Source organism: Macrobrachium nipponense, chromosome 21, assembly GCF_015104395.2.
Source record: "Macrobrachium nipponense isolate FS-2020 chromosome 21, ASM1510439v2, whole genome shotgun sequence".
NCBI classification, from domain to species: Eukaryota; Metazoa; Arthropoda; class Malacostraca; order Decapoda; family Palaemonidae; genus Macrobrachium; species Macrobrachium nipponense.
In genome coordinates this window covers 28,755,465-28,766,158 of record NC_087212.1, presented here as the reverse complement: position 1 = coordinate 28,766,158, position 10,694 = coordinate 28,755,465, and the positions used below count along the sequence as shown (strand labels likewise).

The 10,694-nt window shown below is 51.4% G+C and overlaps 1 protein-coding gene across 1 annotated transcript in view; it reads left to right on the top strand.

Moving 5' to 3' along the window:
* LOC135197874 (uncharacterized) overlaps positions 1-10,694 on the top strand; it is a 143,736-nt gene that overhangs the window by 83,513 nt on the left and 49,529 nt on the right. The window lies entirely within an intron of this gene.

Below are 10,694 nucleotides of genomic sequence, written 5' to 3'. Positions count from 1 at the left end.
AAAGTTTTGTACATACTTACCCGGCAGATATATACGATGAATGGCCCACCCATCCTCCCCTCAGGAGATAGGCGTAAGAGAAAAATCTGGGTCTGAAAACGGGATTGGTTCCTATTCCCGCCACCCAGCGGCGGGAGAGGGTGATCACCTGACCTACCTGTAGCGTGTGCCGCGAGTTTTTGAATTCTGTCGGGACGTCAGAGACATAAGCTAAGTATATATCTGCCGGGTAATAAGTATGTACAAAACTTTATTGTATACTAACAATATCATGTTTACTTAAACCATTACATATTACATTTTGGGCTTGAAAAGATCCTTTCGTTACATTTTCATATGTGCAAATAATTTTTTTAGAGAAAGTGGATCCCCCTTTATCCTACAATTCAGGGGGCCAAATTGGAGTTTTTTGGTTGGGAAAAACACAGAATGAGTGAAAAAAACAAGGATTTTAATCCCATTGATAGTTCTTTCAGATTAAAGTAAGTTCATTGAACATTTTCAAACTCGTATGTATTATCGTGCACTAGGGTAAAGAGCTAGTACCCTAGGTTAGGTTAAATGTGATTGATTGGGTTATTTGCAAATGAAACAAATGTCAGAAATATTCAAAGCAAACAGTAAAACACAGGAAAATGATTTCCAAGTCCAAAATGCAATAATGGCATAAAATAATATCTCGCCTTTCTGATTGTTAATAAAATGGTTTTTAGCTTGATATATGATGGTAAGGTAGTCCATCAAAGTAGTAGCCAACTATTATATTTTCTTTCCCTTTTATGAGTTGCATTTGTTCCTTTGGGAATATAAACCATATCCTGTTATGCTGTCGCCAAACACTTTCCTTCTAGCTAGGACATATTGCAGCGCTCATGCCAACGTGTGAAGAGTATGAGCAGTTGTATGTGACCTTTCATACCCTCCACTTAGGTGGAACCCCACTACGTATTGTGGTCCTTTATAAATGTAGGATTTGCAGCTTCATAAGGTCTTGGTACAGCAGGAATTTTGGTAGTGTTAACTTACCACTCCATCCTCCTCACCCTGAATTTTGCCCTGCTCTTTCTGTCTGTACATATACCGCTTTCTTGGCTGAGAGGGGGCCAGTACACGTTGGAAGGTAAGTGATCAGTTTGCTTCCTGTTGTTGCTGCAACTGTCAAGAGCTCAGTGCCATTAAGCCTCCTTTAACAGTCGTCCTTCCCATGCGAGTTGTCCCTGTGGAATTGACCCAGCTACTACTCCTGCAGAGGAAAAATAGCACATAAGCTCCTTTTGCCTGTTTTGGGGAGGTGATGGGGTTCATCCACCTCTAGGTATTGCATTCACCATGAAGCAAACTTGGTAACACAGATTGACCCACTCTTCTCAGACTTTCAGACTTAAGGTATGCTCTCCACTCCACCCATGCTTCTCTGGAAGCTTGTATGGCTACTTTCTTGCTCGCCATGTATGCTTCCCAGACTGTGCAGCTACAGATGTTGTTTTTGTACTACTAACGTCCACCATGATGGTACGTACAAGTATAGGAAAGCTCTGTTGCACCCTGATCTATTAGTGGTCTGTACAGACCCTGGAGTTGCACATATACAGTAGCATGTTGCCTACTCTCCCATGACCTCTTCATATGGCGCATGACCATGGCCCATAATTCCATTTCCCTGTACAGTATCTACCAGTACTAGTGATGCTTATCATATACTAGTACTGTGGTTATGTGAGCATGTATAGAGGGTGGATGGTAACCCTCACACTCCAGAGTTGCATTCAGGTGATAGCACCATGCCAACTTCCTGTAGCCAATATTAGTTTGGTTTTCTCCAAACATCGAGCATCACTCACATGAGCAGGCATGTTAGGCCTGTCCTCCTCCTGAAGCTCACAGGGTAGATTTGCTGCTACCCTCTTACTCAATGTTTGCAAGGAGCTAAACATCATGTGTAAATTACCCACGATACTTGAGTATTTGACACATACCTATAGTGGTGGTTGTTGAAATGCCATTATATTAACTGGCATACTAGACATATACTTCTCCCAGGCTTGGAGAGTAGGGTCACCACAACACTTATGTTTGGTATGTGTATATTGCTGAACCTATGCATGTACAGACTGAATGTTTGCACCATAAACACTTCCTCATTTTAGGGTTGCCTTTCTTTGGTTAGAGGCACTTGAACACCTGAAATTAATTCCTGTGTTTGGGTCCAAGAGTACTAGCCTTTATTTATTTATTTTTTTTATGTGGATTTTTTCCACTTATTAAATTTCCTGTGTTGTTTAGGTAAAAGGTACCATTCTTGGGATTGTGCTTTGTTTTAAAGCTAATAGTAAGAATTGTAATGGGAGTGTGTACCATCCAATAATGTTTGAATATGAAGAGTATCTATATGACTTGTTATATTGATACCTTGAGGGTGGAATTTCCTCAGTGGTCAGCCTGAATTGACATTGGCATTACGACTCCTTGCATCCTATGTAGTTTGCTCACCAACAGAGAGAGGGATGATTGTATGTATGTATTATTTAATAGACTTGGTCCCAACAAGCTTACAGCTGTGTATCTTAATTGTGTTGATACCATCCCTATGGGCAAGGTAGGGGTGGACATTTGGGAGTTATTTCCTACTGGTGTCATTAGTGGCAAAATTTTCAGAATTTTATTTTCTTTTTTTTCTTTTGTCCTGTTAATATTCATGGAAAGGTCCTAAGTATATTGCCCTTGGAGACTTGAGAAAAAGTGACACTAGCAGTGACCCAAGGTGACTAAGGACCAATTCACAACCACTTCTCCCTCTGTCATCTTTTTCAGGTTATACAACATTAGAACCATAAAATTATAAAAAGAACAACAATTACAAGAAAAATAAAAATACTGTATGATATAATCCTTGAGGTCTTTCTACCCAATTCTTATAATAGATACAGGAACCTAAACTTAGTAACTTTGATGTAAATATCTTTGAAATTAATAGAATTATCGAATGTGGAAACGAATTCATGGTTGAAGTAGGATCACCTGGAGAATGCTGTAAGCTTCTGACTGTCATTTCTGGGTGGAGTTTCAGTTGAGTGCATACCACATTCCAGCTAGAACACGAACAAGGGTGTAATTGATGCTCATCTTATTAATTACTCCAAGGAAAAAGACATGAAATAAAGTGAGTAAGGTGACAGCAGATCAGTATCGACCTTTGAAACTTGGAAAAAAAACCACAAATTGGAGAACAGATATATTCAAAATCACACTTAGTTTAGGAGTGTTGTGATCCCACTTCAGTGTGGTTTCAAGTGAGGGGTATTTCCTGCTCATCTCTCATCTCCACCCATTAATTACCATATTACCAAGTACAGCATCCAGTCCAGCTTACACTGGGTTCCTTCTCTCTCTCTCCCCTAGAGTAGGGTAGTAGATGTCCTTTGGGAGGGATAGTAACTTCCCTACGAGTCTTGGCCACCCCTCACCAACAACCCAGTCCATCTTCTAACTTAAGTTCATGGTTCACCGAAGGATCTCGCACTCAAGGAAGAGGTGCGAGCCATGCTGACAAAGGCCGCTGTGGAAATCGTGTTGGATCAGTCCCCAGGCTTTTATAGCCATGTCTTTCTCATGGAGAAAGCTTCAGGGATATGGAGACCGGTAATAAACCTCTCCCTTGAACCAATTTGTTTGCCAGACTCAGTTCATGACGGAGACAGCACGCTCGGTACTCGCCTCCCCTTAGGGGGTTAGTGCCGTCAATGCACCTCATGTGGTGCAATGTAGGCATTACTTAAGGTTCTTTGCAATGTCCCTTCAGCCTGTAGCTGCAACTACTTTCATTTCTTTTACTGTTCCTCTATTCATAATATCTTTTGTTCATCTTACTTTCCTAACAATTGATTTGTAGTGCAACTGCGAGGCTTTCCTCCTGTTACATCTTTCAAACCTTTTCACTGTCAATTTCTGTTTGTTCCGATACGTAATACAAACCATCGGTCCTTTAACAATAGGAAGTAGCTAGCGGCAGCTGGAACGGTCGTAAGCTTCGAACAAGGGGAGAACGGTAGTTAACTGCTTGTCCGATCGTGGGAGGTAAACAAATCACTTTTGCTTTCGGCCGTGTGAGGATAGGACGTGCTCGTCATCGCTCTGCCCGCTTTGTCGTTTGCTTTTGAGTATCAGCCCTCTTTTTCCTAGTGTGTTTGAGAGTGATGCTTGTAAGTACTTTACATTTCTTTTTTCATATTAATAATGAGTGATCAAGAAATGGAGATTTCGCCGCGCCCCCCAGTCGCCCGTAGGAGTGTGTCCCGGCTGGAGGGGCGTAAATGCGGCGGATTCAGATCATTTGTGGATGTGGATCCACACGAGGTTTGACTCGGTGTGGGGGCGGGCGAGAATGCTCCCGCACCGAGCCATGTGTAACATGTATGAATTGGTCCGAGGCGCAGTGGGTGCTGTACGAGGGCAGGAAGAGACTTAGGCCGCCAAAGAAGTCATCGGAAAGTCCAGTGACTCCTTTGGTAACGGACACTTCGTCTTCTTTCCTGCCCCCCGGCCAGCCCCCACGTTTCGCGCCTTCCCCTTGGGGGGCGGGGGGGGTAGCGGAGTCCTTGTTCTCCTCGGCTCGATCCGTCGAGTGTGGAGGAGGGCGCCCGCTACCCGGACGTCCAGTTGTATTCGGGGTCTTCCGTCCGCTCTGGGTGGGGTTCTTCTCCCCCCAGGCGCGAGGAAACCCCTCTAAACTAACCCGACTGTTGCTTCCGCAGGTGTGCCATCAGCGAAGGACGACCTGGGACAGGTGAGGTAGTCTGGGACTGCAGGGAGTGCTAGTATACAGGTTGGGGTTTAATTCAGCGGTTGCGGGGTCGGCAGTGGTCACTCATGGTACGGTAACCACTACACTACCACAAATATCTACACCAGCTTATGATATGCCACCGCACTTGGTGTATACACCACATGTAATGTCGGTGACACCCACGGCTTGCAATACACAAACGATTACTGCCGTACCAAAGAGGACGGTGCCACCGCCACCTGGTTCTTTGTGTTGCCGACCCCGGACTTCCGCTGCCCCAAGAGTACCCCCCTGGGACTGCCGCCAGTGACCGAGAATGGACGGTAGCTGCCGACAGGACGCCTGGCTCTCATGCGGTACCATGCCGTGCCTGCCGTACCTGTTGCTGTCCCTGCTGCTCCTTCTCTTTCAGATAATGTGCTTGCTGTTCCTGCCGTTCCTGCTGTTCCCGGACCTGTTCCTGTTGTTCCTGCTGTTGGTGGTGCTGTCACAGTCTCAGGTCTTTTCCGGACAGGTGCAGTCGGGCCCTGTTGCTCGGCAACTGCCCCGGCTCCCTCCTGGATGGAAGACCTGACGTCTGTCCTGCGGAGCCTGGCGAAGAAAAAGAGGAAGAAGAGGAAGGTGTCGTCGTCGTCTTCGTCGTCTTCTTCGTCGTCTGCTGCCTCCTCTTCCCCTTCGACTTCTAAGGCTAAACAGCCGAAGAAGAAGAAGGCTGCCTCCTCCCCCCCTAGAAGACTCCTTCGGGATCTTCTAAGGGCAGGCTCGCTCAGGCGAGTCGGGGAGCTCTTCTGCTGGTCCTCCTGTTCCTTCGGGAACGGGGCCTGTCTCTTCCTCTGCAAAGAAGAAGACGACGGGGACCAGAGGTGTTACCAGCCTCGGCTGGTACGTCCTCACCTGGTGTTAGCGGTTTCTGCCGCTAAACCAGTTCCGTCTCGGGCCGCTTCTCGTTCGCGAGAAGTACCGATGTGGACGCTCTTCCACGGTAAGAAATAGACCGTCCAGCCAAAGTCTTGACGTCCGAGCTCGCTCGCCGTCAAGACAGCGGCGCGGAGCAGAAGACTGGCGAGAGTCGTGCGCACGACTCTCGCCAGGCCAGTGGACGCTCTCGCAGCGATCAACTGGCTGCTCGGGTTGACGTGACGGTCGCTGACCAGCCACGGGTTGAGGCGAGGAAGGGGTCCCCGCGGCCCGTCGGTACCAGTCACGGCTGGTACCAGCGGCTCGACGCGCCGAGAGGACGCTGGCCGGTCTCGCCGCGACAGAGAGCCTAGCAGGTCACCTGACCGCCGCTCCCATAGGGACCGGGCGGAGACGGTGACCAGCAACAGTCGCCTGACGCTAGAGATCAGTCTCGACGTTCTCAGCGAGCCTCTCGCCCAGGCGAGCGGCAAGGCTAGGCCTGCTGCTCGATCGCCACCGCGGGTTGACGATCAGCAGCAGCCCTCCACGCACGCTGGTCCTGCCAGCGAGCGAGGGGGGAGCGGTCAGGTCTGCCTCTCCCGTACCCTTCAACCTCCTCGGGCTATACCGGGAGGAGCGAAGGTAACCGAGGAGTGATCACGAGAGGTGCGCCGCTCGTGACCCCGCTATGACGCCGTATGGCTCGGGCACGGTTTTAGGACCGACCAGAACATACGCGCAAGTAGTTGGAGGCGACCGTCAGGGGTCTGTCGCTGTTCCTCCTTCTGAAGGAGGAGTATCGCGGGACCTGTTCTTGCTGGAGGGACTGGACGGTCCTACCCCACAAGACGCAGTAACTCCCGATACAGAGGAACTTTGCAGAGGTCATTAAGCTGATTCGTCAGCATAATGACCTTGCGGAAGGATCGCCGCTACCACCGGCAGAGCCCACGTCCCGGCTCGAATCATTTTGGGGTCCCAAGAGGGAACCCGCCCAAAATGATGGTGGGGTTACCCGCGATCAGAGCTTGCAGACTCAGTCCTGGATCAAGTTGAGAATCTCGTCTCAGGACGGGAGGATTCGCTGAAATCCGGACGGTCTTCTAACGCTGCTTCCTCCCCTCTACAGCGTTCAGAGGCGATTCTACGTGCCTTCGGAAGACCCGATACTGCCTAAACAGGTTAACCCGGAGTAGCGAGGCTAACTCAGGTGTGTCCCTGCAGCAGCTCCTGGTCGGAGAACCTCTGGTTCTCGCAGCAGGAGGCACTTGCCCTGGAATCTACCGCTATGGCAGCATTCCAGGCAGTCTCTTGGTTGGATTTTGTGGTCCCTCACAATATCCAAAGTAGCGGCCGGCTCCGGGAGTTCTGCTCTCGAAGACGACGCTTCTTTCAGGAGACTGTGCCAGTCTGGAGGAAGAGCGATCTCTTACCTCGCCCATCAGACTGCTAACCTGTGGGCCAACTTGGTTCTTCGACGTAGGGACGCAGTCCTTACCCAAGTGACCAAGCCGGGGGCCGGGCGTGAGGCGGCACTCGGGCTTCGCAATGGACCCATTAGGAGTTCCCCAGCTCTCTTTCCCGGAGAGATGGTGGACGCTGCGGTGGAAAGGCGACGCACTGATGACAGTGACCGCTTAGTTCACCAGGCAGTCTCGAAGGTTACTGGGCAATCTCGAGAGACTGCGGCCAAGCCAAAGAGCTTGGCTAGCGCTTCCACGGCGGCGAAGACGGTTGCACCATCCAAGCCCCGTGTGAAGACTCCTGCTGTTTCGACTTCTGCTAGAGGAGGCCGTAATCAGCCCTCCTCCCAACCCTCCTTTCCCCGAGGAGGTGGTGGGGAAGAAGTCGAAACGAGGAGGGAAACGCTAGGGACGGCGTTCCCCCTCACCTGCTGCCGGAAGTGGGGGGGTGCCTGGCGAGCCATTGGGCGACTTGGCAGCGCTACGGCGCCGAGAACTGGATAGTAGACGTCTTTCGGGAGGGATATCTACTACCCTTCGAATCTCGGCCCCCCCTCATCTCCAAACCGGTCCATCTACAGACCTATGTCCGGGGATCAGCAAAGGACAACGCTCTTCGACAGGAGATCAAGACCATGCTGGCGAAACGAGCTGTAGAAATCGTGGAGGACCAGTCCACCGGGCTTTTACAGCCGCCTCTTCCTAGTGGAGAAGGCATCGGGGGGGCTGGCGTCCGGTGATAGACCTCTCTCCCTGAACCGCTTCGTTCGCACAGACGCGGTTCACGATGGAGTCGGCACGCTCGGTGCTCTACTCGATCAGGGGAACGATTTCATGCTTTCAGTGGACTTGAAGGACGCGTATTTTCAAATACCCATCCATCAGTCCTCCAGAAAGTACCTCCGCTTCATCTTCGACGGGACGGTGTACCAATTCAGGGCACTTTGTTTCGGTCTCTCAACCGCCCCACAGGTGTTCCACGCGAGTGTTCACTGGTGTCAGCTTGGGCCCATTCGCACGGGATACGTCTTCTGAGGTATCTCGACGATTGGCTAGTCCTGGCGAGCTCCCGCTCGCAGTTGCTACAGGACAGAGATCGACCCCCGCCTCTCAAGTTTGTCGCGATCTGGGTTATCGTGATAAACTACGAGAAGTCCGATCTCGAACCCAAGCAGAAGATGAAGTACCTGGGTATGCTGATAGACACGGTAGCAGGGCAGGTCTTTCCCGCAGACTTGCGTATCAGCAAATTCAGGGAGGCAGCCGGCCGGTTCCTGTCTCGGCAGGAACAGGCAGCACAGCAATGGCAAGTCGTGATCGGCCATCTGTTGTCATCGAGAAGTTAGTCCCTCACGGGCGTCTTTCAACCTGCGGTCTCTCCAGTGGAGGCTAAGGGAGAGTTGGTCTCAGGCCAAGGATCCTCCTTACTTCCCGTGGCTCTCACGGACAAGGTGAGGCAGGACCTAGCCTGGTGGCTCGACGACAAGAACCTCTTAAGAGGAGTGCCCATACGCACACTCGGAGATGCTTCTGTTCTCAGACGCATCGACCGAGGGATGGGGCGCAACACCTGGAGGAGTTGCTGACTGCAGGTGTGTGGGACCATCACGAAAAGCACCTCACATCAATGTCCGGAACTCAAGGCGGCGTCAACGCTCTCCGAGAGTTTCAGGACCGCTTGGTGGGACACTCAGTGGTGTGATGTGCGACAACACCACAGTAGTGGCATATGTCAACAAGCAGGGGGGGCTAGTGTCTCTTCCGCTCCATCAGTTGACGGTGCAGGTGCACGAGTGGGCCACGGCTCACTCGATAGAGCTGTCAGCACGCTACATTCCAGGCAAGAGGAATGTAGTAGCAGACAAGCTCAGCCGTCGGGATCAGGTGATAGGGACCGAATGGTCTCTACACCAAGACGTGGCGGAAAGGCTCTTCAACCTGTGGGGGCGACCGGTTGTAGACCTGTTCGCCACCCGGCACAACAGAAAACTTCAGGTTTTCTTTTCAGCCGTGCCGGACCCATGGGCAGCTGCAGAGGACGCTCTCCAACACCCCTGGGACAACCTCTTCGCCTACGCCTTTCCTCCCTTCTGTCTGATTCGGAAAGTGATCAGTCGAGCGCTGGTCACTCCCAATCTCAGAATGATCCTGGTGGCTCCCAAACGGCCTCAAGCCGTTTGGTATCACCGGACCTGCTGGCTCTTCTTGCGGACGCACCGAGAGAGTCTACCCAGTTGGCACAACCTTCTAGCCCAGCCACACGTAGAACGGTACCACCAAGCAGTCCAGTCCCTTCAACTTCACGGCTGGCTGTTATCCACCCCATCTCTTGCGAACGAGAGGCTTTTCTCGTAGCGCAGCAACAGAGATGGCTGGACACGTCCGACAGTCCTCTGCAGCTGTGTACCAGGGGAAGTGGGCCGTCTTCTGTGGTTGGTGTCGTAGACAGGGTCTGTCTCCTCTCAGAGCCACTCTTCAGCAGGTAGCGGATTTCCTCGTGTTTCTTCGCCGAGAGAAGCTCCTCTCAGTACCCACAGTTAAAGGATATAGAGCCGCCCTGGCTCTCGTCCTAAAACTGAGGGGACTGGACATCTCGAATTCGTTCGAGATCTCCTTGCTAATGAGAGCTTCGAAAGGTCTCGCCCACCCAGGGAACTCAGGCCCCCTGCGTGGGGATGTGACTCTCGTCCTTAGGAGTTGACTCGAAGACCCTTCGAGCCACTCCGAGAGTCGTCAGACAGGATCTGACCTCAGGACCCTCTTCTTGCCCTGGCCCTGGCATCGGCGAAGAGAGTAGGGAACTACATTGGTCTTTTCTTATGAGTTAAACACACCAGAGGCTGGGGATCTGTGACGCTCGATTTCGTCCCGAACTTCGTAGCCAAGACTCAGAATCCGTCGATCCCTGACGACAGGTTCGAGTCTTTCACGATCCCCCCTCCCTTCTGGACTTCACCGATAATGATGCGGATGAGATGCTGCTTTGTCCTGTGAGGGCGCTACGGCGCTATCTGAAGAACAACGACACCTCAGGCCTGAGTGTCGACGCCTCTTCGTTAGCACTGGGGTTACCAAGAAAGAAGTTTCCAAGAACACGCTTTCTTTCTTTTGGCTGCGTGAGGTGATCAGGAGAGCGTACGAGGCTGATTGGTAGCGACGGACATCCGTACGCTCCGACCGAGAGCCCACGAAGTCAGAGTATCGGTCCCTCCTTAGCGTTCCGTAAGAACTTCTCCGTTGGCGCAGGTCCTGAAGGCAGGTGTCTGGGCCAACCAGACCACCTTCACGTCCTTCTACCTTCGGGATATTGCCCACAAGTCCTTGGATACTTTTTCCTTGGGACCTGTGGTGGCTGCTCAACACGTTGTGTAAGCTTACCCACCGCACAGCGAGCAGGCAGAACAGCATCGATTCCTGGTATGACTGGGGAGAATGAATGTGCGAATGAGAGAGTGACTGGCTTCTCTTCACCATCTTTCTCTACCTCTACCTGTGGGCAGAGGGATACGGTCGTTACACGCTGGACGGGAGTCAGATGCAGGTAAGCT